The sequence below is a fragment of the Cryptomeria japonica genome, chromosome 8, assembly GCF_030272615.1.
Source record: "Cryptomeria japonica chromosome 8, Sugi_1.0, whole genome shotgun sequence".
Taxonomy (NCBI): Eukaryota; Viridiplantae; Streptophyta; class Pinopsida; order Cupressales; family Cupressaceae; genus Cryptomeria; species Cryptomeria japonica.
In genome coordinates, this window is record NC_081412.1 from 235,394,894 (window position 1) to 235,422,869 (window position 27,976).

A 27,976-nucleotide genomic window follows, 5' to 3' on the forward strand; every position below is an offset into this window, starting at 1 on the left:
CTAAAAACCTAAATGCCAACTTGCCCTTTTTAGTTCACATCAACTTGATTGCTAAGTATTGTTTCATCGAAGTTTGCTGCAGAGTGAATTGTTGTAGAGCAATTTATTGCAAAGCGATTTTCTTTAGGTGAATAATCAGGCTTCTTGTGCTTTTCTTAATAACTCTTGGTTCGTTCTCAAATACTGCTATGTGAATTACTTCATTAGAGGTTTGTGCTAGCTTCTAGTGGTATAATTGTTTGACCAAAATGGCACCCAGAAGAGAATTTACATGGAAAGTGAATTACCAAGACCGAAATATCTGTGATGATTTTTTAGAGAAATTAACCATGTCCACCAATGTTGGGGCTAAGGCCAAAGAGCTAGTACCTAAGAACCCTCATCTAAAAATTGGAGATGGCCTTTATGATAAGGGCAATTGGTTGAGGGACCCTGAAATAGGATTGTCAAGCTTAGGACTCTTCAAAGTCAGTTTTAGGTAGAGGATTTCCCTAGCTCCTTTGAATGGCATATGGGAGCAGCAAGTAGGAAAGCTTGTGGTCCCAAGTGTTTTTATGGATGTAGATCTATTAGCCCTGATTGCACAGAATTATGACTCTATGGCAAGATGCATCAAGAACATAAAGGGATTAGTCTTGATTGAGATAAATGAAGATGAATTCAGGAAAGTGTTTAAACTCAGTGAGTACTCCAATTTGTTAGAACCTATTGACTTTGAGTCATTAGCCTAGGTTTACAACACATAAAGGGATCATCTTAGAAGTGGCCCATTGAAAGAATTCTTTGTAAAGATAGGGGGGTTAATAGTTGTAGGCCCTAGCACAATGGAACCATTCTCTCTCAACCTATTCACTCTGAGAGCTAAGGGTATGTATTGGGCATTATGCCAGATTTTTAGAGAGGATGCAGAAAAGAATATGCCAACCCATTATATGTTAGTGATTGCACAAATTCTAAACCCCTCCCTAGCAATAACATTTGATTATGCCTCATACCTTGCTGATGCAATTCATAAAGGGTTAGTAGGAATCAAAAATGGTAAGGTGGATAGGCCATTTGGATGGTACTCCATGTTAATGCATATGTTTTTGTTCAAAGGGGTTGATTATTTTGGAAAGGAGATGAACCTGATTAAGGTCAAGGATAAAGAGGAGATGCCAATGCAATTGTGGAGTACTGTTCTATCTTGGGATAGAGAAGATGCAAGTTATTTAAAGTTTGATAGATTCTTTTCATCTAAAATTTGGATTCTTCTATGTAGAGAAAACCCTAGAATTCCTAAGGCTCTTTTGGAGTTTCTCAGACCAAAGGAGTTTGCAGAGGATATCAAGATTGTTCACAATTGGGGAGACATATATTTGTACCCTTTGTCTACTATTTTTAGAGTGTTTGGATTTAGAGGTACCCCCTTTTTACTACCCTATCAGGTCCCATTGAAGATAGGGATTGCAGAAGTCTTGAGACAAATTGGGGGAGTACAAGAAGAAGAGCTAACCAATAGAGGTAAAGGGCCTATTTTCCCAACTATTACCATGGCTCACCATTTTGTGATCACTAAGGGTGGATGGAGATTTTTTGAAGAATTCTTTAAGCCATATAGGCTATCTACTACAATGTGAAGATGTGCAGACCCCGAGGATTTTTTCAATGGCATGTTCTGAAAAAGAGCAGTGTGCAAAGGTAGGCCACATCAATTTCAGTTCCCAGAAGATCTGATTAGAAATGAATTTAGCTTAGATGAGAAAGAACTAAGGAAGGAGAATTGGGTGGCATATAAGAAAGCCCTTGATTTTATCCATCAATTTGACACTGGCTATGACCCCCTTTCTAGCTTCAATCCATTTGAGGAGAAAATAAAATTCTTGATTCTTTATTTTGAAGATCTCATGCACACCTTAAAAGAAAAGAGGGAGGCCATAATGCAAAATGAGTCTGATAAGGCTAAGATGGTATTGGCTAAGCCTGCCTCTACTAGAGATATCCCACATGGTGACTATGTAATGCACAAAAGGTCAAAGTACACTATGATAATGCCAGTGACAGGTGAGCCTTCCACTTCAAAAGGGAAGAGGAAAATTGAAGATGTCATTGACATCCAAGATTCCCCTAAGAAGTAGAGAGTGGGAAAGGAAATTGAAATTGATGAGCCTCAATATTCTCCATCTTAGTCTCCTATCCACATTGGAGGTGAACAAGCTATGGCTGAACAATTATTGCAGTTAGGGAGTCTTGATGAGATTGCCTATACCTATGAGGAGACCCAAGAGGGGATGCCCGAAGAGCCACCTAATGCTGAAATGGATTTGACTGATGGTGAGTTAAAGGGCCAAGAAATGGACCTTACTATTAAGAAAGCTAGTGAAGAATTCCTAGCTGACAGTAATTTTGTCACATCAGGAGATTTTATACAGTTTCTATGGAAGCAAAATATTAATCAATTCAAGACTACATGTGAACAGAGGAAAAGTGAAGAACCTCTTAAAATTACAACTCAGGTAGAAGAAGAGGTTAAGCAAGAAATGATGGAGGAGTTCAAAGCAATCACCCCTGAGAAAGGAAGAGAAATGGTAGCAAAGGCTGGTGTGTTGATTCTCCCTAAATGGGATATAGCTGATGCTTTAGTGTTTGATGCAGTGAGGAAAGAAACAAAGCCTATGGAAGGAGTGACATTCAGCAAAGATAATGCTACTCTTGTCATGTGGTCTTTAAAGAAGGATGAAAACAAAAGAAGGAAGGATGCATCAGATTCTAGCCTCTTAGGAGGCATGATAGTTAAAAGAGTCCAAGACACAGGGGTAGTGGAAGCTACAAGCACAGTCCTAGAGACTGCAAAATTCAGTGTTGCGGTGGCAGAGAAAGAGGCACAAGAAAAGGCTAATCTCCAATTGAACTTGGAGACTATTTTAAAAGCTTACAATGATGCTAAAGAAGGAATAGCCAACAGAGACAACATAATTACTAGACTCCAGAGTCAACTGGCAGGTCAATATCATCCCGGTGAATCTTCTACACTCATGATAGCCTCCTCTCTAGCAAGACCCCCTCCTACTAGTCCCATCATTGAATATCCCCCTTCTCCTATGCCTTCTAGTTCCCAATTACATAAAAATGTCCAACATGAGTTGGAAAATTTGAAACAAGCTCAGACATTGTATGCAAACAAATATGAGGAGAAGGTGAAATCCACCATCTTGAAGTTTGTTGACTCAGTCAAAACCTCCAATGTATACATAAATATGAAGAGGATTCTTGAGATTTTGATCAAATTGAGAGAAGAAGAAGCCACTTTGGAACCAATCTTGAATAAGTTGGTGCCTAGAGGTAAAGAGTTAGAGCTCATGTGTTCTTCCCATGCAGATGTAGAAGAGAATGACAATCTAAGGTCCACATGTGAGTTTATAAAAGAGATGAATATTCTTTCAGTGGAAGGAGCAAGTATAAAAAGAAAAGCCCAACTTTATAGGAAGGAATATGCAAATCATAAATTTGAAATGTTTCCAGGAGGTTTCATTGGTCCTGTCTAGCTAAAGGAAGAGAAGACTTGGTTAAAGGAGGTGGACCACAATTTGTCCCTAAGGATCAATTAGATTATTAGTACTGATGACACATCCTTATTTGTCCAAACAATTGAGGAAATTGAAAAAGTAAAATCTCATTATGGTTTCATAGAAACAGAGATTGGGCATGTATGAGTCACTTGGAAGCAGCTAGAAGATATGAAACAAAACATTGCTAGTTTTACTTCGCCTACTGATGATGTGTATTAGGAATGGAAAGATAAGAATATGGTATAGAAAGAAGATGCTCAGGAGCAGTTACAGGAGGTTTCAATAGAACAACAAGTAGAGGAAGCCGCAGATGCTGAAAAGGACTTATAACCACTTCTTGAAAACAACTGGTTGTTTATAACAAACTTTCTTTTGAAGGGTCCAAAGCTTGTATGCATCCATACTATTATAAATGGATACCATGACTCCTAAAAACATGATCACAAGTAATTGTAAGAAAACGCTGTAGAAATTTATCTGAACTTTTTTCTAGTCTTATGGAGAATACTCTGAGTTTTGTAATATTTTCTCCAAATTAATATCAATATACAGACTAGAAATAGAGTATATACATAAATGTGCATAGCAGTCATAGGGCAACTCATGTCAAATGTGCAACTCAATACAATAAATAATCTTAGTTTGTAGCCCTATAGCATCATAATGTAGTCCTTGACCAAGTATGCATACAAGAAACATCTAGTTCTATTAAGGCACAAGCATCAAAGTTAGAGGTTATGATAACTAGTGAAAAACATCAAGAACAAAAATTTAAGTCTCAAGAATTAGGAGTTGTAATAAAAAACTTACAAGGATGAGGCATATTCATAACTTTTGTAGTCCCACCTTGGATATCACCACTAGAAGCAACTCATATTGTTTGTGTAAAGACAAGACAATATGGGAGTTCATTATACCCAGTAACTCATAGTGTTGTTGTTCATGTTGGCTTTGTTGGACCCTGCAATTAAGATCCAATATACATTATTCAATAAGATTAACTGTACAACATAATGAAATATTGATTAGTGTGTTACCTTGTTGAGCTTCACTTGGTTTCGAGAATAGTTTAATATTCTCTACTTAACATGGCCAACCACATGAAGGTGGAAGCTCATTTGGCCCCTCCCCCCCCCTAACATCACTCTAAATTCCTCGTTAACATCTTATAGCATTCATTCATTAATTCTTTCTACCATTAATAAAATATAGCATTCATTCATTAATACACATAATGTTCATTAACACATAACATTGATTAACATTAATTAACATGCAACATTGATCAATATTAATTAACACATATCATCCATAACCATTAATTAGCACATAATTACATTCACTAACACATAAAAATCAGTCATTATCAAATAAGTTAGATTATAATCATTTCTTTCTTTGTTTTTTCTTTGCAGCTATGAAAAGACTAAGTGTAACATCGGTGTCTTCATCATTTCCCCCCTCTGCAAATGTTCCCCCAACTGCTCATGATCTCAATGTATGCCTAGTCCTATACTAAGGATGAGGACACTGAAGCAAAGGGGGGTCCTTTGCAATAACAAAGAAATGGGTTAAATTCAAAAAAAAAAAATTATTGTTACAAGTATTTCATTAATTTAGAGAAGATAATTGTTGTGCTCTTTACCTAATGGGGCCACATCATTTTGTGTAGCCTCAACCTCAACATGCTGAACACCACAATCCTCTTCACCTGAGTGGGGAACATCACATTCTTGAGGTTGTGTACTCAGATCATGCTCCATTTGCTCACCACTGACTACATGCTCTAAAATATTAATAAGAAAGGTTACATTAATTACTACTCTAATTACAAATTAAGATGTTTAATTGTATTAATAGCTAAATAAATAAATTTGAATAGAAAATGAATACCTCCACTACTGGGATGCACATTCAGACATTCATGTGTAGGTGGTGTTTCACAATTAGCAGGCTGCATTCCAATGACATGCACATTGTTATCATTGCTTGTTTATTTAAAACAAATATAGTCACTTTATGTTGGAACTCAACATCAATTAGATTATTGGTAAAGTATTCAATTTGAAACAACTTCCATTTACCATATTTACCTGTGTGACGGATGCACTCGAATGTTGTGTATGCCCACTCAATTCTCGTAGCCGATTAGCCATGACTGAATAGCCTTGTTGGTAGGCAATTCTCTTGTCATCTTCTGTGGGTACTCTATTGAATTTAGAGCCCTGCATTTTTGCATGGTACCGTGAATTTTGCTTGCATTGTTTGATAAAAAAAAAACATTTGCAATTTATTAATATTTTGAGACAATATGGGAGTTTACATGAGATACTTACAATTCATGCAACAAGTTTCATGTAACCATCAGAGCTAAGTTTGTGTTGCCCGTGCTTTTCTTGCCTTGCCTTGGTTGCCTTTGACGTGTCACTTAGTCTATAAAATGTTTGAAATATGTTAGATTATATAAATATAAAGAGTAATTAATTAGTACATAATTACATTCTTAATAGTATCATGTACCTTGTTTTGGCATCTACTAGCATCTATTGGTGTATTTCCTTTTTTCCTTTCAATTCTCTCCTTGGCATCCAAAATCAGATCCTTCCACTCCCTCTCTAGAATCATAGGGGGATGCTCCTACTTTAGGTTCCTCTCCAAATGGGTCCTGTATTGGTCCCTCACATACTTTAGATATGTGCCTACTTTTTCAAGGAGCTTGGTTTTGTCAAAGGTGTCATTTCCAAACCACTCAACCATTTAGTTTGTCAATTCATCTTTTAGCCTTTTTTCTTGGTCATTCCACCTTTTAAAGAAAAAACAAACCTGTTAGGTTTAGAAATGAACTAAAGCTACATTTATTACACTTCAAGAAATTGATCAAAGGAAAAGTATTCTAGCAATGTTATGAAATCAAAAGTGGATAAGGGTTAGTTCACATATGATGTACCACCTTTTACGTATGGTGGGCCCAAATATCTGCAATGCAATGTCACTAAGATGTTTATAGAAAATATCATTGCCTACAAAAAATTCATGGGATCAATATTAGTCCAAAATGAGTGATCATAAAGTAAATTACAATTAGAGTATATATAATAATAATTTTAAAGTACCTGGAACCTTTTGTATCTTTAAGGGAAACATTTCTTCATCACTCACCACGAATGTGGCCTGCAATGTTCCCCTACTAGAAATACAAGAAGATCCAGGAAATGATGCTATGTTATCAGCAACAGTCACCTATGGCACATCCTCATGTGCATCTCCTCTTGCAAAAAATGAATCCACTATGAAATGGCATTAGAATTCAAGAACGAATGCTTGAAGGGAAATAAACACATGATAGAAGATAGAGAAAAAGAGGGATCTACCAACAGTGGGTGGGCCAATATGACGTGCACTAGAGGATGTCTGCATGCTACGTGTTGCCAACATTGTAGTCGGCAATATAGGTGAGGGTGACCTCTGATGAGGTGGTATTGACATTTGTACAGTAACATTGACAGCACCTAAAGAATAATACATTAAATATATCAAACATTAAATATATGAAAAGTGCAAGAATTGTAAACAAGGATGAACAACACGTAAAAACAATACGTACATATTTTAGTTAATGACATAAAAAGAGAATAAAATATAAACCATTATTGAACTTTTGTTATAATTAAAGCTTTCATTACTGCTTACTTGCAAGTTTTCTGCTATCTTATACAATAATTCCACCCTTTGTCGTATCTCATCAGTGGTAGGATGCACGACTACCAAAGCAACAATCTCTTTTCTATTTTTTATAAGAGGCATTTTAAAGAATTTCACAAGGTCTGTGGGATCTTTAGGGTCATCATTTCTTAACCCTAATGATTCGACATCCATAGAAGGGTGCTCAGGTACTACAACTCCCTTTCCCTTTCCCTTAACATCCTTCTGTGTCAAGAATATCATTAATAATTAAAAAATTAGTATAAATCGCTAAAAAAAAGAACATAATAATGTAACAGTTTTCTTTTGTTGGGACTCATTAAAATTGAGTCAAGTTTAGAGGCCCAATTCAAATTTTTACTTTCATTTCCAAATAAGTCAGTTTGAATGGCCTAGTTTGCGAGAGGGCAAAATGGAGCTCAGTTAATCATGAAGAGGTGAAGCTTTGAACCATGTCCTATACCTTTCATTTGGCCTATGTAGTGATGTGAAACTTTCAAAATTCAGTTTGGATAAGCTTATGAGGTACCCATTTTTGAGGGGTGAGCTGAAAGTGTATTTTAGGCACAAATGCAGATTTTATTGAGTAGCCTACTTTGAGCGATTACATCTTTTGCCCTGTTGATCGTCATGGAGAAATTCAAAATGGATTCAATTCTATGCATAAATGTGAGTTAGCTTTCAAATTTTCAATTCTTAATGAATCCATTCGCTCATTTTTGGAAGATCAATCCGTTTGCAGTTTGTGTGGTTTGACTAGTCCCTATTTTGATAGCTAGTCGGAGCCCTATTTTGTACAAGTGTAAAAGTTTCCTCAGTGAGTGTTATGACATAATGTTTGTTCCAAGATAATGTTAGTATAAATTATGAGCTAAGTTTCAAATTTCAAGCCTCTGTCAATCCGTTTGATCGGTTTTCAAAAGGGTTCATTGAGCCATCATTTTTAGTTATCCATACTTTCAGTGCTATATCAATTAAAGTAGCCGTTTTCATGAGCGCACCATTTGCACCTAGTCAAAATTTTGGTCAAACTGAGAATTCAAAGATTTAATATGTCCTTCAAGGTACTTGTGTTTCAAATTTGAGGGTCTACAGAGGTCGTTTGATATTTTAAGAAAGGCGTCATGTGTTGCCAAAACATTGACTTCATCAGGTCCGCAGTGTCGACAAAGCCAGTTGGTCATTTTTGCCAATTAATATCTCTTCGCTAGGACTCATCTTGAGAAACCATTTGGTAGAGTTCATCCTTGTATATTAGAGTACACACTTGTCAGATGGCGAGGTCCAGAAAGGTGTTTTGACCACTTTGAAAATTATGTCTTCGTGATTAAATGCGAAAATGTGGCGTGATTGCCTGAAAGTCGCGAAACTTAGTTTAATGATCTGAAAATGATGCCGATCATTTCCAGAGGTGTGTTTAAGGTGTCTAAGGAATTTCAGAGGTCAGTTGCATGAAAACAAAAAAAATTTAGTCAGACCCACTTTGGGGCCTGACCTAGCTCATGCCTGTGCCATATTATTTTATTGGTGACTTTGTTCACTGAGAGATTTTCAGAATATCTAAATTTGGATTTTGATTACGAGAAATGTCAATAGAGTTCAAGATGCTAATATAACTCTAGGAAATTTCAAATTGGCGAGCTTAATGCTAAATCCTCCTTCAACGACAGAGAAGAGACAGTAAAAAAATGCACCTGGCAAGTAGAGTTTTTGGAAGAGGGTTTTAAAACTTTCAAAATGCAATTGGCAACCATAATGCCAATCGACTTTACCCAAATCTCTCCCTTGATGTAGTTTTTGGAAGGACTTAGAAACCTCTAAGAAAATGGAAGGAAAACAGTGTTGAATAGAGTGGAGTTGGCAAACCTTTGAAACTCTAGGCAAATTCAATTAACAGATATAAAACTTAATTCCAATTTCTTTTACCAGTCCTCCTGCTATGGTGCATGGTGTTGAAGAGCCATTAAATTTTGAGCAGAAAATAAACTAGAAATCAAATGCAAATTGGCAAAATGCACAATGCCAATCTCCTCCCTTCATGTGGAAGTCAACAATGAAAAGGTGTATTAAAATAGAAAATATTTTCAATGCAAATGAAAGTTGGCAGCCAAGCCAAACTTCCTCCCTGCGTGATGGTTGAGGAGGCATTTAAACTTTTCAAACAAATACAATGATGGCAGCCCCTGTGTGGAGAGTGAGGTGGGCATGAATAAATTTAACAAATGCAATCTACAAATTTGTCCTAGCCTGCGTGATATGTTAGTAGCCAAAAAAAAAACTTTTTTGTAAAATGTAAATGGTAGCCTCCTCTATGCGTGGTGTGGAGAAAATTCCCCTCTGCTATGGTATGGGTAAAGGCAAAAGAAATTTTAAAACTATGCAATGGAAGGTGCAAAGCCAGTCTCCTCCTGGTGTGCCTGGCAAATGAAAAATGTAAGGAAAGCTTCAGCCAATGCACACTATTAGGTGTAAATCTGAAAACTTGCACCTCCTACCAGTCCTCCATGTTCTTCACAGTGGTAATGGAGGGGGGGATTAATAAATCTTTTAATAAAACATTATTGTTAGCCATTAAAACTCAGAAAATCTTCACAAAGTGCAAAACAAGGCAAAGTGCATTATCCCACATTGGCTGGGCGAGACAACTTTTTGATATTTAAAACCAAATTCACACCCATCTAATATGTCAAAGCTATCAAGGCTTTGGATAGACGGTGCCTGCTAGGCACCAAATCAAACCCCACGTGCATGGGTATGGATCCCAAGGCATCTGAGGAGGTGACATATGGTGATAGGTGGGCCCCACACAGGCATGCTTCCTGAGGCAAACGGGTGAAATTTTGCAGAGAAAGGCCGACTTAACCAGTGAGCAGGTTTGGAGTAGATTGATGGTCGGCATGACTTCGCATAGGGGAGATGCATGTGAGTTAAGCCTTGCAAAATGGTGAAAAGCTTAGGCAGATCACGAAGAGTTAAAGAGTGAGCAAGTTCGGAGGATCTGACGATCTGCGTGATTTCATAGCCCGAAGATGCAAGATCGTTAGCCATCGCAAAATGGTGAAAGACAAGTGGCAGGTCCAGTCAGAAGTTCAGTAGGCAATCTCATCCCAATGGTGCCTAGGTGGCACTAAGGTGGCAGACAAGCAAGTGGACACGTGGTGATGATGTGGCGATGAGGTGGCAGACAAGCAAGCGGACACGTGGTGGTGATGAGGTGTCAGTTGAGGTGGCACCTAGTAGACCCTGCGAACCAATCAGAGGCTACCAAATGGCAAAGCGTCAAAGCACAATCAAAGCAAAAATCAAAGTTAAATGCAAATTTATTATATAGTTGAAACTATATTGAAAATTCAAAAATTTAAATGATGTGAGCACATAAATGATTAATTCACTCAAGGTCTCATTTTTGCTCAAAATATGAAGTATTGTATATTGTTAGAAATCTCTCAGAGTGAGGAATCTGATCAGGCAGTTAATTTTAACAAATATGGGATATTTTGAGAGAAGTTTCCATGGGAAAAAAGAAGGTAAAGAATATTAGTTAAAGAAAAGAGACACTTGGCTTGTTCTGATGAGATCTGATCTTTCCCTCCTCTTCTTATTCTCAATTCTTCTCATTTGTAGGGGTTCCAAAAATTTGGAGAATGGCTCCATATTTTCACGGCTTCCAATTCTGAGTTCTTGTCAAAATTGTACAGGGCAATGTCCTTTTCCATAGAATAGAGTTTGATTCATGTTATAGGTGTTCTTTGTTGTAGGTTCTTGTGTATGTAAGGCATACATAAATTCACACAAGATTGTCTCTAGATTTGTATTTCCATTTTATCAAATCAGATCCTCAAGGAGGATGAAATTTGTTATCTCAAGGAGATAGTTGTGATTGTTTGTAGGGATTCTTCAAGGAAGGATTTAAATTCTATAATAAATCATGAATAATGGAATATAGTTTCAAGATCTGACGATTTTGTGAATGATCTTAGTAATGCATTTATGCAGGGTATTAATGCATGAATATTCAATAATGAAGATGGATTTGCAATCAAAGCTTCCATTTATAGTTTTATGTATGACTCTGTTGCCCTTGGATAAGGCACTGATCTTGCAATTAAGGGGGTTCTCAAACCAACTAAAAATCCAATTAGAATATCTTTAGTTTATCTTATGTTTTGAAATCTTTCGTCTATCTCATGCTCAAGCATAGTTGAGTTTTATGTGTAGATCTAGCCCATTTGCAACAAACTACTTGTTTTAGAGCCCTGGTGAGATCTATCTGTTTATGTTGATGCTATCATAGGTGTGTAATAGGTTTAATTCTAAGCATCAAAGGTATACCCACCTAGGTTTTGCAGAGCTTGAAGAGTAGAAGGAATCATATCCTTGTCATGTTGTCCAAGCCCTAAGGTTCTTCATAGATTGAATTGGCTACTTCATAGATCAATTGCAAGTGTTCTTGGGTTATCACTTTTGGTGAACAACAACTTCTACCTAAATTGTACAATTACAATGAGTTTTACATGCTCGATAGAAGTTTTGCAAGGTACATCTCTGTCTACGATATGTGATGGGTCCATGTCAGCCTGTGAGAAAGAAAAAATATAAAAAATGTTAGCGAAATTACATCATACACAACATGAACAACATGAACTTTGTAGACAAAAAGAGTATTAAATAATAAAAAGATGTTGTCATTAAAATCATTGTAAATTTTGTAATTCCTTACCTTTACTTTATGTAGACTATGCAGGATCCTCAACTAAATGGTCACATAAATAGTCCATCATGAATTAATTATGTAATGGCATTAGAATTCAAAATAGAGTGAATTAATTATGTAAAAATAATTCTATCAAGAAGTCAATATTCAATAGATAATATACTAATCGCATTCCTCATACATTTCATTCCTCATCATCATGAACATCAAGGTCATCATCGCCATCATCATCATCATCATCATCATCATCATCGTCATCATCATCGTCATCATCATCATCATCAACGTCTTTGCCATCATCATCACCATCATCACCATTACCGTCATCATCATCAGCATCATCATCATCATCATCATCATCATCAACTTCTTCTTCTTCTTCTTCTTGTTCTTCTTCATCATCATTGTGAAATTGTCGATCATGATCATCATCCACTTCATCTTCTACTTCTTCGGTATCTTCTTCTTCTATCACATTATACTTTATTGGCCTTCGTCTTGGATCATGTCTAACAACAAATGACCAACCTGGTTTATGTGGAACCTAAGAGTAAAATACTTTCTCACATTGGCTTGGAAGAACATAGGGCTCATCCCCAACTAGATCAAATGACCTTGTATTTAGCATTATAAAACCATTATCATGTTCAATAATAGTTCTATCAGGATCATTTTTATTCAATCGTAGCCCATTCCATTTGACGACGAACAAAACTAATTTGAAGAAATTAAAGTCACACTCAAGTATATCATCCAAAATGCCATAGTATCGATTTTGAGACTGTTGAGGATGAATGTCATTTCTTGATGAAATATTTGTCACCTCAAAGACTACAGTGATGCCAGATTCACAAGTTTTCTTCATGTCATCCAACTTTTTTATGCGAAATTTATGACCATTGCAGCACATAGCATTGTGGTGTTTGACTTGCGATATGTCAAACATGTAAAATTTATTGTATTGTGAGTTGATAAACATATGGGTGATTAATAAATTTATACGTACTTGTTTATCTCTTAAACCATATGCTAAATCAATTTCCCTTTGCGTAACATTGGAATCTCCATTACGATGTGCTTCTTTAATCAATGAAGCCACACCTTCCCATGTTAACGTGCATCCAAAATGTTGACAACGTTCAATCCATACCATCATCCAATCAAGATTGTCTGCAATATACAAATGTAGTGCATCCCACTCTCGACCAACTATACAAAAAATAAATAGACATCTTACAATCAATTTATTTTGAAGATTAAGAATTAATTAACTACAATAACATCTTATAATTGCCTCTCACTTTCCTCAATCTACCTTTCCCTGTCAAGTACTCCCATTCAAATTTGTTAATGGTGTTGGGATCCCAAATGTGATCCATGTGGATCTTTGCTGCAAACTTAGGAAGATATTCAGAAATGTACACCATAGTCTAGTATACCATATATACCTCCACCAAAAAACCCTTAGGATGTGCTCTTTGTCGAACCAAAGCCTTCAAAAATTTCAAGTGCCTCTCAACCATCCACATTGACCTAGTGTGTATAGGCCCACACAATTCAATCTCCTCAACTTGGTGTATGAGGTAGTGTTCTTGTGCATTGAAAAAAGCTGGAGGTAGACAGTTTTGCATTTCACACATTAAATGAGGAAATTTTTCTCTTCCAATATTTTATATCGTCTTTATGGATTTCTTTACATGACAACCACCTACAAGGTATTCAAGATGCAAAAAAATATATTACATAAGAAGTAAAACAAATCGCAAATATAATATTTATACAATGAACTAAACAAATATCACTACTTACCTTATGTATTTTCCAAGATCATATATGACTTGCTTGACATTATTGTCGAAGTCATCTGGGAGAGATAGAAGTAGAATGTACTACAACAATTATAAAATTATCTTTTCATTTTTTTGTAACATAATGAAAAGTACACATATGCTTAGTACTTAAATACATACTAAAAACACAAGAACATGAATTACCTTAATGAAGGTATGCCAATCATGCATTTTCATTCCTAGCCCAAATTCACTTTTCTTTGATATGAGATTGTTTATGTTCACAGCAAATCCTATGGGAAATTGAATTTTTCCTATGACTTCTTTTATAGCATTGCTTTTCTGGTCCGTTAATAACCAAGGAAGCTCACTTATATTAATTTGGTCTCCATGGCTATTTGATTGAATGACATTTATCATTGCATGATTGGAATCCTGAATGTCACTACATATTTTGACAATTTTTTCTTTGTCACGCCTTCCATCCAATATTTTCTATAATGTCTCTATTATATTCTTTCCAATATGCATACTATCAAACAAATGAACAATTTGTAACTACTCGTAGTAGGGCAACCTGCTAAATTGTCAGGAATAACTTTTTATTCCCTTAGGAAGGTGGTCATTTATGCCTTCATGACCATCATGATCATCAATCACATCATCAGTAAACAAAACAAAATAGAAAAGATGTTTTATGACAAATCAATAGATGGAATGGCATTACCTTGACGATTAATTCTATTATATTCCAACTTCCACAGGTGAGGTGTCATTCTTCATGGCTTTGATGTATTCTCTTCTTTCCCATTGAAAACATGTTTTTCAGTATTTCGATACTTATGATTTTTGTGGAGAAAGTGCCTATACTCATCAAACACTTGCTTTCCTAAAATTTTTGAATGATGAGATTTCATCTTTGGACCACAAACAGGACATGCAAATTTTCACTTTGTTTGAAGACCTACAAGATAATGTATAATTGGATTAAATATGATAATTTTTTGAATTATAATGTTCATGCACAACTTAAACACTATAACATACCACAAAAATGTGTTAGCCCCAGGGCATCGTGTATTGTCCATAGAAGCATTGCATGGAATTGAAATTGTCTTTGTCCTATTGGTCTAGGGACATAATACATAGTGACACCATTCCATAACTCTAGCAACTCATCAATAAGAGGCTCGATATATACATTCATATCTTTAACTTGGTACTTACCTAATCGAATGAACACAAACATTACATAATTATTATGACCATTTTACTGCAATATTTAAAATTAAATTTAGATGACTATATTTAAATGATAAAATACTTGGAACAATCATTGCCAACATTATGTGCTCCCTCTTTATTGACATCCATGGAGGAATGTTATTGTTGATAACAAAAACAGGCCACACTGAGTAAACAGATCTCATCTCTCCAAATGGATTGACACCGTCCGCTGCCAATGAAAGCCTAAGATTATGAGGTTCTTCTTTAAAGTGTGGCCACTTTTCCTCTATGTCCATAAATGTTGAACCATCCATAGGCATTCGAATAATGTCATCTTGACTTCTATTGCATGCATGGTAATCCATAAATTGTGCCAAGGTAGTGCACTTGAATAATTGTTGCATATGTGGAATAATGGGAATATAGCGAAGAACCTTGCAAGGAACCCTTTTTGTTATTTGATCTGTTTGATATCTACTGATATGACATTTAGGGAATTCAGTTTTAAATTCATGTTGTTTGTGATATATAATATGATCATTGGGACAAGCATCTATTGCTTGATACTCCATTCCAATATCTTTCATAACGGTAGATAATTCTCGGTATGAGCGAGGTAGAATATTTGATGGTGGTAACAAAAACTCACCTATCAATCTACAACAACAAAATATTATTTGTTATAATAAAGAATATTAATGGTACAACATGATTCATGGTTTATTATAACATATATGACATGCCTTAACATACATGACATTGTTATGTTGGATAAACCATTCATAACCTTCAAGTTCACCAACAACAATACAACAGAGAGAAGAATTGCCTGCGAGCCTTCATAAAGGGCCTCAGATGCCTTCTCAAGTAGAGGGATATCATGAACAACATCAAGGTCATCTTCATAATCATGATCAGCTGCGCGAGTACTAAATGAGTCATCGATCAATGTATTTGTACCATCATCTTCAATTGTGTTTTTTGGCTCATGATCATCATCTTCCATGGGATCATTATCTTTAGCTTTGATATTCACACCTACATGTTCATCCACTTTGAAAACCATATTCTCAAGGTTGTGTTGATCCATACCATGTGCTCCGGGGTGCTTGACCTATATAAAATTGATATACATAAATAAACCATGATCATGATCTCATCATCATGTGATTTATTATGTATATAAATTGTCAAAATGATATAATGAAAAACTTACCAATGGATGATAATCATGTCCATGTTCAATGTGACCATGCAACCTACAATGTTTCTTTGCTGTTTTGATTAGAAGTCTTCTAGTCTTTAACCCCTTACAAATTTTGCATGGACAATAACATTTTCCATCACCTTTTCTTTTCAAGTTAGACCACAATCTAGAAATTGTCTCCTTATTTTGTTGTTCATTGATATTGTCTGACATGGTCTTTCTTCACAGGCAAGAAAATAGAAATTATTGTCTGACATGGTCTTTCCCTCAGGAGCTCGCAGATCCTGCTTCCATACTTTAATTCTATTTTCTCAAAGGACAATCCTAAAAATCCATGCATTGAAAACAACTTTTACACCTTTGTTGGTTGTGGTGGCATCACAAAGAGTTTACATCAATAAATGAAGAACATGTCAATGCTTTTAATGCAGTAGTAGAAGTCTATCTCTTATTCAATATCTCTAGTGAAACCCCCATGATCTTTTGTTGGAGTAGAATTTGTTATATTCTAGAAAGGGTCTTGTCCTTTGTTGTTGGGATATTCATCTGCCTCAAGAAATAACTGTTCTTATCTCCAACAAGAAGTGGAACTAAATGAAGATCTAGCACCATGAAATTAATCCTCAAAAGGATTACTATAGTTAGTTTTGGTAGATAATGATCTGGGTAAAATACTAATGTGGCTTTATGAAACATTATGTGCTAGCTTAGCATACTCTAACAACTTTGGTGCGACATGCTACATCCAATTAAGTCTCCATTGGTATCTCTATTGTGTTTATGGATTGGGATTCAATGTACTCTTCTTATACATAGATTTTACTTTCAACTGAGGAGGTTTGTATGTACTTACTTGTCTTTCGATTGTATCCCTATTTCAAGAATTTCTTCTATCAACAAATCATTTGTTGTAAGTTGTACAAGTGGAAGCTTGAACATGCCTTCCATGCTAGCCTTGTTGATACGTTCAACACCATCTTGTGCAACAAATCTTTAGAACTCCATTTTTTCGAATTGAAGAGTGAGTAGTAGGGACAATCTAGGACACTTACAAAGGTTTTGCAAGAGAGATAAATAGAATTAAATATTATGGCTTGATAATGATCAATAGGTAAATAGATAAGAAACTCTCAATATCAAAATGACTTTCTCAATTGTCTTTACTAGAAATGGATAGATCTGCTAATAATGGCTTTGTGACTGTATGTCAACTTTAGACTCAATCCAAGAAGAGCTATAACTAATATGCGATATGTAGATTTATGATCTCTATAATATAACAATCCAATAATTATGTTTCCATGCATCTATACCACAACACAAACGTCATGCTAGTGTTCAGCCATAGCAATTGATATCCTAATTATAGAATGTGAAATATGCACATACCTATGAATAAAGATTAAGAAAAACAAAGAAAGATGCTTATTGCAAACATAAATGACTAATGGACAAGAATTGAATTCATTGTAGATAGTTTTGAATATCAAATTCACTTATTTGTGTGCATTTAGTAACTCATGTACTTGTGGCCAACCATTTATCTCTTTCATAAATTAAACACTTATTAATAACATTAAATGGCTAAGTAATTATGTTTTAGTAGAAACTAAAAATAAAATATTTTATTTCAGGATAGCTCACACTATTCCCTATCATATTTTAGACTCTCAGTTTTGTTAGTAGTGGTTTGATGTCTTTGGAGCTGATCATTGCATTTCTTTAGTTACGTTTGCCAGCCTACTCCCAGCATGTGCCAAAATGGGAGCTTTGGAATAGGGTATGGACATCGATCAAAGCATAAAAGATAGAGGAATTTTGTCAGATGTAGTTGCAACTACATAAAATGGATTTGTTGAGAAGGCTTTAGAAACTTTCAAGCAAATGCAATCGGTAGGTGTAAAGCCAAATTCTACGACCATTGCTACTATCCTCCCTGCCTGTGCCAAAATGGGAGATTTGGAACAGGGTATGGACATTCATCGAAGCATAAAGGATAGAGAAATTTTGTCAGATGTTGTAGTTGTAACTACCTTGGTAGACATGTATGCAAAATGTGGAAGCATAGACAGGGCACGTGAACTATTTGATAGAATGCCTGAAAGAAATGTTGTCTCGTGGATTGCAACGATTGCTAGATATACACAAAATGGATTTGTCGAAAAGGCTTTAGACACTTTCAAGCAAATGAAATTGGAAGGCATAAAGCCAAATTCCACAACCTTTTCCAGCATCCTCCCTACCTGTGCAAAAATGGGAGCTTTGGAACAAGGTATGGACATCTGTCAAAGCATAACGGATAGAGGAATTTTGTTAGGTGTTGTACTTGTAAATGCCTTGCTTGACATGAATGCAAAATGTGGAAACATGGACAAGGCTCATGAATTGTTTGATACGATGCCGCAAAGAGATGTGATCTCATGTGAACAATCAACATGCGTGTCTACAAGAGGAAGGGATTGCTAATACAAAATTGAACGCTCACTCCTCAATCATAGTTATATGGTTTTATGAGATTAAACTAGGACAATTAACCACCACATGTATAGTTTTTGCAACATGAAATTAAAAAATAGGGCAATTTGAATCTACCTCCTATGTGGGATTGCCTTCAACGCAGGTTTGATGTTCTTGGGGGTTAAAGTCACCACCGATGCCTATGTGGGATTATAATTCACAAATGAATTCCCTGCCTCTTTTTTTATTTTGTAATGGCCGTTATCGTTGGAATTACGACGAACTCAAGCACTTTTTTGAAAAAAAGAAAATTCTCATTGCTAATTCCTTCCTCGTCGAAACCAAATGGGTAATTTCCATCGGAATTACAATGAATGTGGGCATTTTTTCAAAAAAAAATAAAATTTGGCCACAATATACCTTCTCTGTTGGAAACCTTAGTTGAAAATCTAGTCCAAATGTATTAGTGGAATACCCTGCAGACTTTATGATCTTGTCTCGAAAGGCAACATTAGGAGGATATCTAGTGATTTTGAGAAGACCATGGCTTGCCACAACTGATGCATATATTGGATGTAGATCAGGGGATATGACTATTTCAGATGGGAACTCTACAAAAATATTAGCTTTGTATTCTCCTGCTCAGCCCCAATTTGAACAACAACAAGCCATTTAGCCTAATTTGGGAGAGGAATCTAAAGGAGTTGACTCTATTAATCACCTTATGATGATTACTAGAGGAAGATTCATTCAATTCCATGATGAAGACTCAATTCTTTATAAAATTCTTACAGATGAGTTAAAACAAGAACAACAATTGCAGAAGTTGGTACCAAATATTGCAGATTTAGACTTTCCTGCAGACACTGATTGTTTAGACTTTCTTACAGCCACTGATATATTGCATACTCTATTGCCTCAGGAAGTCTGTACTTCTCATTTTTCTAATATATCCCAGATTGATCTTACTATCAAAATAGAAGTTGATTTGAATAAATATTTGAATATCAACAATGATCTTGTAGATACTCAAAAAGTTGCACTCATGGACTTGCTTAAATGTCATAAACATGCTTTTGCATGCGATTACAAGGATATGCATGGAATTGATCCAATAGTTTGTACCCATCGTATCTACATAAAATAAGATTGTAGCTCACTTAGACAGCCACAAAAAAGAATCAATCCTGCATTAAAAAAAATAGTTAAAGAGGAATTATGAAAGTTGTTAAAAGCTAGGTTTATCTATCCTATCTCTGATAGTCAATAGGTATCACCTTTGGTAATAGTTCCTAAAAAAGGAGGAAAATGGAGAGTATGTGTTGATTACAGAGCTTTGAACTTAGCAAGCCAAAAATATCATTTTCCATTTCCATTTGTGGATTAGGTATTGAAGTCTTTGGTTGGGAAGAGATACTTCTTATTTCTTGATGGATTCAATGGCTACAACCAAATTCAAATTGCCCTAGAGGATCAAGAGAAGACTACATTTACTTGTCCTTGGGGAACATATGCATATTTTGTTCTTCCTTTTGGATTATGTAATGCTCCAACCACTTTTCAAAGAGTAGTGATAAGCATATTTTTCATATATTTCCCAAGACATCATGCAAATTTATATGGATGACTTTACAACTTGTGGTTCTGAATTTGAAGAAGCATTGGAGAACCTAAAGAAAGTTTTGCAATGGTACGAAGACTATAGTTTGTCATTAAATAGTGAGAAGTGCTTCATTATGATGCAGGAAGGTATAGTCCTTGGTCATCTTATCTCTATAAAAAGAATACAGGTTGACCCAACAAAAATTGAAGTTATTCAAAATATCAAAGCACTGGTAAAGAAAAAAGATGTCAGAAGTTTTCTTGGTCATGCTGGATACTATAGAAGGTTTATCAAAGATTTCAGCAAAATTGCAAGTCCCTTATATTCTCTACTTACCAAGGATATGGAATTTAAATTGACTTCTTCATGCAATAAAGCTTTCTTAAATCTCAAGCATGCTTTGACCCAAGCACCAGTTCTTAAAGGTCCGAATTGGTCTTTACCATTTCAAATTCATACGGATGCATCTGATTATGCAATAGGAGCCATCTTAGGAAAGAAGGTTGATAACTTGGAGAGTAAAATATATTATATTAGCAAGAACTTGTAGGGGCCTAAGTTAAATTACACAATCACTGGAAAAAAAGAAGTTAGGAGTTATATATGCACTCAACAAATTTAGGCACTATATAATAGGATATCCCATATTTATGCATATTGATCATACTGCAATCAGATATCTCATGAATAAGCCTTCAATTACTAGTAGATTAGCTCACTGGTTACTGTTGATGCAGGAATTTGATATCACAGTTATTGATAAACCAAGAAAGTCCAATGTGGTTGCAGATTATCTTTCAAGGCTTCAGTTGCAGGAAGATCCTACAGCCATAGATGATTCTTTTCCAGATGGACATCTATTCCTTATACAAGCCCACACTCCCTAGTATGCTGATATTGCCAATTATTTAGTTGTTGCTAAAATGCCAGTTCATTTCTCTCCTAAAGAAAGAAGGTTGCTAGTTGAGAAAAGATTTAACTTCTCATGGATTGTTGATTGTTTGTTTTATACTCGACCTAACCAAGTCATGAGAAGATGTGTAAGAGAAGATGAAACATATGATATCTTACATGTATGTCATGATGAGCCATGTGGAGGACATTTTGCTGCTAAGAGAGCAAAACTCAAAATACTAAACATAGGATATTATTGGCCAACATTATATAAGGAAGCAACATAGTATACAAGGGAATGTGACAGATGCTAGTGCATGGGGAGACCTACTAAATCTAATGAGATGCCATTGTATCCACAAATATTGGTTGCACCGTTTGATAAATGGGGATTATATTTTGTTGGCCCAATTGATCCCCCTTCTAATGGAAAATATTACATTTTAGTATGTACTGATTATGTAACCAAATGGGTGGAAGCTCGTGCCATGACACATGCAAGAGATAATAAGGTGGTTGTGTTCCTTTATGAGGAGATATTTACAAGATATGGAGTACAAAAGACTAAGGACCACAATTTACTTCAACACTGATTGTAGCCTTGGTCAATGAATATAATATAAGGCATAGAAAATCTACCCCATATCATCCACAAGCTAATGGACAGGTAGAAGTCACAAATAAGGAGCTAGAGGATATTCTTACCAAGACAGTGGCTATTCATAAAAAAGAATGGTCTCACAGACTTTTAGAAGCATTTTGGGCATACAGAACAACTTGGAAGACACCAATTGGTTTTACACCTTTTGAGATGGTGTATGGAAAAGCAGCAATGATGCTTATTGAGTTTGAGCATAAAACTCTAGGGATAGCTTTGCAATTAAATATGACACTTTCTGAAGCACAAAAGGATCGTATTCAACAATTGAATGCTTTCGATGAATGGAGAAAAATGGTTGTCCAATAGATAGAACTGATTCAAAAATCAAAGAGCCAAGTGGCATGATAAATACATCAAGGAGAAAAAGTTCAAAGAAAGTGACTGGGCCCTATTATATGACTCAAGATATAAAGATACTATGGGAAAGATGCAAACCTGATGGTTAGGTCCATATGAGATAGAGGAAGTTTTCAACAATGGAGTTGTTCATTTGACCAAAATTGACCGAGTTTAGTTCAAGCTTTTGGTAAATGGTCACAAATTGCATCTTTATCACAAGCTTGCCAACAAAGAGGAGTTCCTACAGCAACTAGGCAAGTTCCTTCTACAATAAAACAAAGTATTAGAGGTAAGGTTCCTATAGCCTCTAGAGTGAACATACCCACCACTTCATAATTCTCCAAGCATCATTTCATAACAATATTTCCATGTCTTATGGAAATATTATTCTCCATAAATAAATTTTTCCATCCACGTCATCCCATCTCATTTCTTTATCTGTCATTTCATTTCATTTCGCCATTCTTTTCGCATGACTGCAGGTATGTACATATTTTCCTTTTTAATTAGGCATTTATGATTTCATTATGATTATTGCCTTTCCTAAATCCGCATACACTTCCCTAGATCCTGTGAGATTTTGCCAAGATCAAGGGCACAATGAAAAGCATAAAAGAGAGAAAAAAGAATGACAAGAACAAATTGTATTCTCATCAATATGCAAATGATCAACTAGATTAACCAATACAATGAATATGGGCCTTCTTATATAGGCAAGGCCATATGGATATACGAGCACAAAATCATGACATGTGGCTCAATGAGAAACAAGGGTAGGTAAGAAATATTAGGGGTAGGTAGGAGAAATAATATAATATTCCACAAGAGGTGGATGACCCACTGAATGTGGAGTGAAACAACAGAATAAGACCACAAAAGGTGGAATTTCTCCTACAAGCTATATCCCTATGTGCACACTTCCCTAAGTTTCTCAAATCCAAACTATGAAAAGATGCATTATCCTAAGTTAACTTAAGTAAAGTGTAATAATATCCATAATGAATATTTATTTACACCAACACCCCCCCTTAAGTGCAACTTAGGGGAATGAAGACTCAAGTCAACAATGCAAGATGGGTCCCAACTACTAGCCCATGATAGGTACCCATGTACAATATGCAAATGCAAACAAAACTATACAATGCAATCTCTCACAAACAGAGAAATGGAGAAAACCCAGTGGGAAAAAACTCCCCCCCCCCTGAAAAGAGAGATGAATGTACAAAAGACTCTCAAAGAAGAAGGAGAAAACCTCAAAGAGGAAAATGTCCCCCCCCATAAGAGAGGAAGTTGAAGTCAGCTAACCCCCCCTAATGAGACATTCTGCACCCCCAAGAGAGCTTGCAACTATTGTAGCTTAGTCTCAATGAAAGCTTTGGTGAATATGTCTATAACCTACTCTGATGTAGGACAAGACTGCAAATCAATGACCTGCTCCTAAATCATCTCTTGGATGTAGTGCATATGGATCTCAATGTGTTTGGTCTACTAGTGTTGGACCAGGTTCTTCAAGATTGTAATACAATGAGCTCACCAACTTGGATCCCAAGACAATTTCTGAAACATATACCAAGCCTCTTTGATTGTAGTACACTTATTAATGTGAAAAATGAGGTCATCTGATACATACTTACCCAAATTTTCAAGAGCCATGCAATTTTTAATGAGCCATTCTAATTGAGCATTAGGATCAGGTGGTGCTTCTATTGTTCCATCTATGTAATGCATGAGAACTTTTTCCATTAATTTGCTCCATATTTTGATTTTCCATGATGCATAATTATGTGGAGTTAAAGGTGGAAATTTATGAGGACTCATTGCAACAAAAATGAAAGAACACAAGGAAAGAGAGGCACAATCACACAAAACACCCCCCCAAATTCACTCAATCAAAGAACCCCCCAAAAGTGATGATTCGGCACTTTATACTTAATGCGTGTACGATGGGCCACTTGCAAAAAATAGAAAAGTGGAATTCTGATTTCAACTTTAAAACTACCTTAATAAAGCCAAAGAAGACTCAAAATAATGATGCAAGAGATTTAAACTAAGATCCAAGAAAATTACAAGTACCAAGTAGGCCAAATAAGACCAATATCTGAAAGTTCAATTTACACTCAAAATATCTAAAATCTGATCATAGATTATGAAAGTAAATGAAAAAATATGCACTTTCAAAAAAAATGACACTTGAAAAGGAGGTCGTATGAGCTCAAACGAAGCCTTTGAAGTTGCAAAATTGAAGATTGGATAGGTACAGCTCAGAGAATCCAAAAATTCTGAAAAACCTGTGCACCAAAATCAGAAAATAACCACACCACTATGAAGAGCACAAAAAATTAGCCCAAATCAAAAATAAATTCACCCAAAAAGGAGCAAAATTGAGCAAGTTATGAGCCTCCAAAGTTGATCCAAAAATCTAAATTGCTCAATGGAGAGGGGTCTAAATTTTTTTCAAAAAATGCTTATTGGGTGTTGACTGAGCGGCTAACTATGCGCTACTAACTAAGCAGTGACTACTCACTGACTAGGTAGAAGGTACGGACCCGCAAAAAAAATTCTTTCTTTTGGTTGGAGATCCGAAAATTTTGTACTGTATCGTCCAAATTGGGCAAAAAATTCCTCCAACACCCAAAATTTGATTTTTGCCAAAATAAGTGGAGTTTATACTTGATTTTTATGGAAATGGCCTCCCAGATGTAATGGTGAGGTCGAAAATGCTCTAAGATTCCTCCAAAAACTGTTGTCCCTCAGATCTAAAAATAGAAGCCTTCCAAGATGTCTCCAAAAATCAATCAATTGAAGCCCCAATGGCTCTGATACCATGTGATATTTTGCCAAGATCAAGGGAACAATGAAAAGCATAAAAATGAGACAAAAAGAATGAAAAGAACAAAGTGTATTGTGATCAATATGCAAATGATCAACTGGATTAACCAATACAATGACTATGGGCCTGCTTATATAGGCAAGGCCATATGGATATATGAGCACACAGTCATGACATGTGGCTCAATGAGAAACAAGGGTAGGTAAGAAATACTAGGGGTAGGTAGGAGAAATAATATAATATTCCACAAGAGGTGGATGACCCAACAAATGTGGAGTGTAACAGCAAAATAAGACCACAAAAGGTGGAATTTCTCCTACAAGCTATATCCCTATGTCCACACTTCCCTAAGTGTCTCAAATCCAAACTGTGAAGAGATACATTATCCTAAGTTAACTTAAGTGTAATAATATCCATAACTCATATTTATTTACACCAACAAATCCTTTCAACATGTGTGGACATGTGCCAAGGTAAGTTGGGGGGGGGGGGGGGGGTTTATGGTCCAGTTTCCAAAATTAGTAATTACTCATCCTTTTTGGTACCTTGATTTTATTGCTTGCCATCATTCATTTAATGAGATACTTTTTGGCATAAGAAACTAATAAATTATGCCGCCAAATTTTGAAATAGGTAAGGAAGTTTCAATTTTCAGTCCATAGAGTATTTTGGTTCTTTGTTTCTCAGTTGTAGAGATTGCTACATTAACAGATTAAGAAATGGGTGGAGATCCTATCCACTATGAACCAATAATCCATGATGCGTTGCTACAAGATGCTCTTTGTGAGCATTATTTTCGACAACATGGTTGGATTGTCTACTTTTTGAAAATAATGGATTATAATGAAGAAATTGCCTCTGAGTTTATGCATTCATTCAACAAAGGGGAAGCTATTGTTAAAGGATTAAGGGTCATTGCTATAGAGAAGTGAATAGATGAGGTTACAAGGTTGTTGTAGGAAGGATAATTGTTTCCAGAATCAAAGGACGCTAGAAGCCAGAGTAGAATTTACATGCCCCACAGATGGACATCTAATAGTGGACAACCAAGGAACTAGAAGGGTATCCCTTCCCACAGAGTGGCCCCAAGTGGCCTTTTATGTAATGAAGTACATTACTTGCGAAGGGAGGTATTCAAATTTACATTCACCCCATTTCAAATTGCTTAGTCATTTATGGCATGGTCGGAGAGTGAATGTTCCAAACTTTTTATATCACCCCATTCCCACAAGTGCCAAAGAAACACGAAAGAATAGAAATCATTCTATCAACCATCCTGGTTTGATAAAATTATTGGTAGAACATTCTCTTAAGGATGTTTCACAGATGGAATGGGGGATATTTGAAGACATATTGCAGTTTAGGGTTGAGGATGCTTCTATTGCAGATGAGTTAGCAGTTGAAAAGGAGGAAATGGGAGAACCCTCTTCTCCTATAATTTCTATAGAGAGTGAATCTCTCATCATCGAAGGAGCTATGACTATTACAGAGGAAGAGATGGTTGAGACAAACATGGAGTAGCCCTCCACTTCTTTTAATAAAGAAGTGACATCTTCTAAAAGAAAAGGGAAGGAATTAGAAGTAATTAATGCAGAAGATTAACCTATGGTTCAACTGCAGGCAACTCAAGTTTCCCCTATAGCCAAGAGGCATAGACCAAAGAGAAATACTCCTATAGCAAAGCCACAAGTAGAAATCATTCGTGCAGCCACTCCAAAGGTTTATGCAAGAACTCGGAGTACTAACCAAAAATTTCATCCAACAGGTAATGCAAAAGAGGTTATTTTAGTGGAAGCATTAGAAGAAGAGAGCCCAGAAGAGGTTGAAATTTAGAATGAGAATGATGTTGATAGACTTTCAAGTCTGGCATATGTGGCAGAATAGCTTGAGGAATCTGTTGAAGAAATTTCACATCCTAAGGTAACATCTATTAGATCTCCATCCTCCCTCAATAGTTTATCTATTGCATTAACATTTTATAGGTAGTGGGAGATAGAGAGGGCTAGATTCTAGGGAATTATTGACAAACAACAAAAGGAAATTGAAAAAAGGGATAATAAAATTCTAGAATTAGAAGCCAAAGTTGATACAATCACTAGTATGGTCCCCGAGTTAATGAAATGTAGGGTACCACCAAGAGTTTATTCTCTGCATTTGAAAGCGGTATTTAAATTTTAAATTAAACCACATTGTCAAGGACCTTAGCCCTTCTTTAGAAACCCCTAAGGAATTTTATGATGCCTATCAGACTTCCCCGGTAGTTGTGAAAAATTTACTGTATGAGCTTTACTTGCATAACTATGTTGTAACTTTTGATAGTGATTGGAATCCCCTGTTATACATTGGTGATATCCACATAAAAGCATTAATGTCATGGATTCAGAATGAGATCAGCATGGGAGCACAAGCCAAAACACATAGGGATATTGAATTTGATTGTACATTGTCACTAAGGAAGGAAGCAAAAGAGCCAAGAGTTCTCTATTATGAATGGTAGAAGCTATTGGTCAGGGAAGATGTGAGGAATCAAGTGTTGCCAATGAGGGAAGAATTATTCCAAGCATATGAGCATTTAGTTCAAAATGAAAGTGCAGCTACAATTGAAGGCCTAACTCAGTGCTGGAATAATTTTCTAGAAGAATTGAAACAAGGAGAACCTCATTCACTGCCAAATTTTCATGCAACTATGCATAGAGCCCCTAAATATTTCCAACTAGGTAGGATGAAAACCAATAACTAGTTGTGAAGTTCAGATGCCAATAGCTAACTAGATGAGAGGGGTGGTGAGTCATACAAACTTAAACTTCAATATAATGAACAGATTCAACCTCGGTAACCTCTACTTCAGCTATATGACCAAAATTGTAAAACATGCTAACTCATGAACATAAAATCATCATAACACATATAACACCATATTTAACGTGGAAACCCAAATAGGGAAAAACCACTATGGGATTTCGGACCCACTAAGAAATATACTCTTCTAGAGTATGCTCGGTTA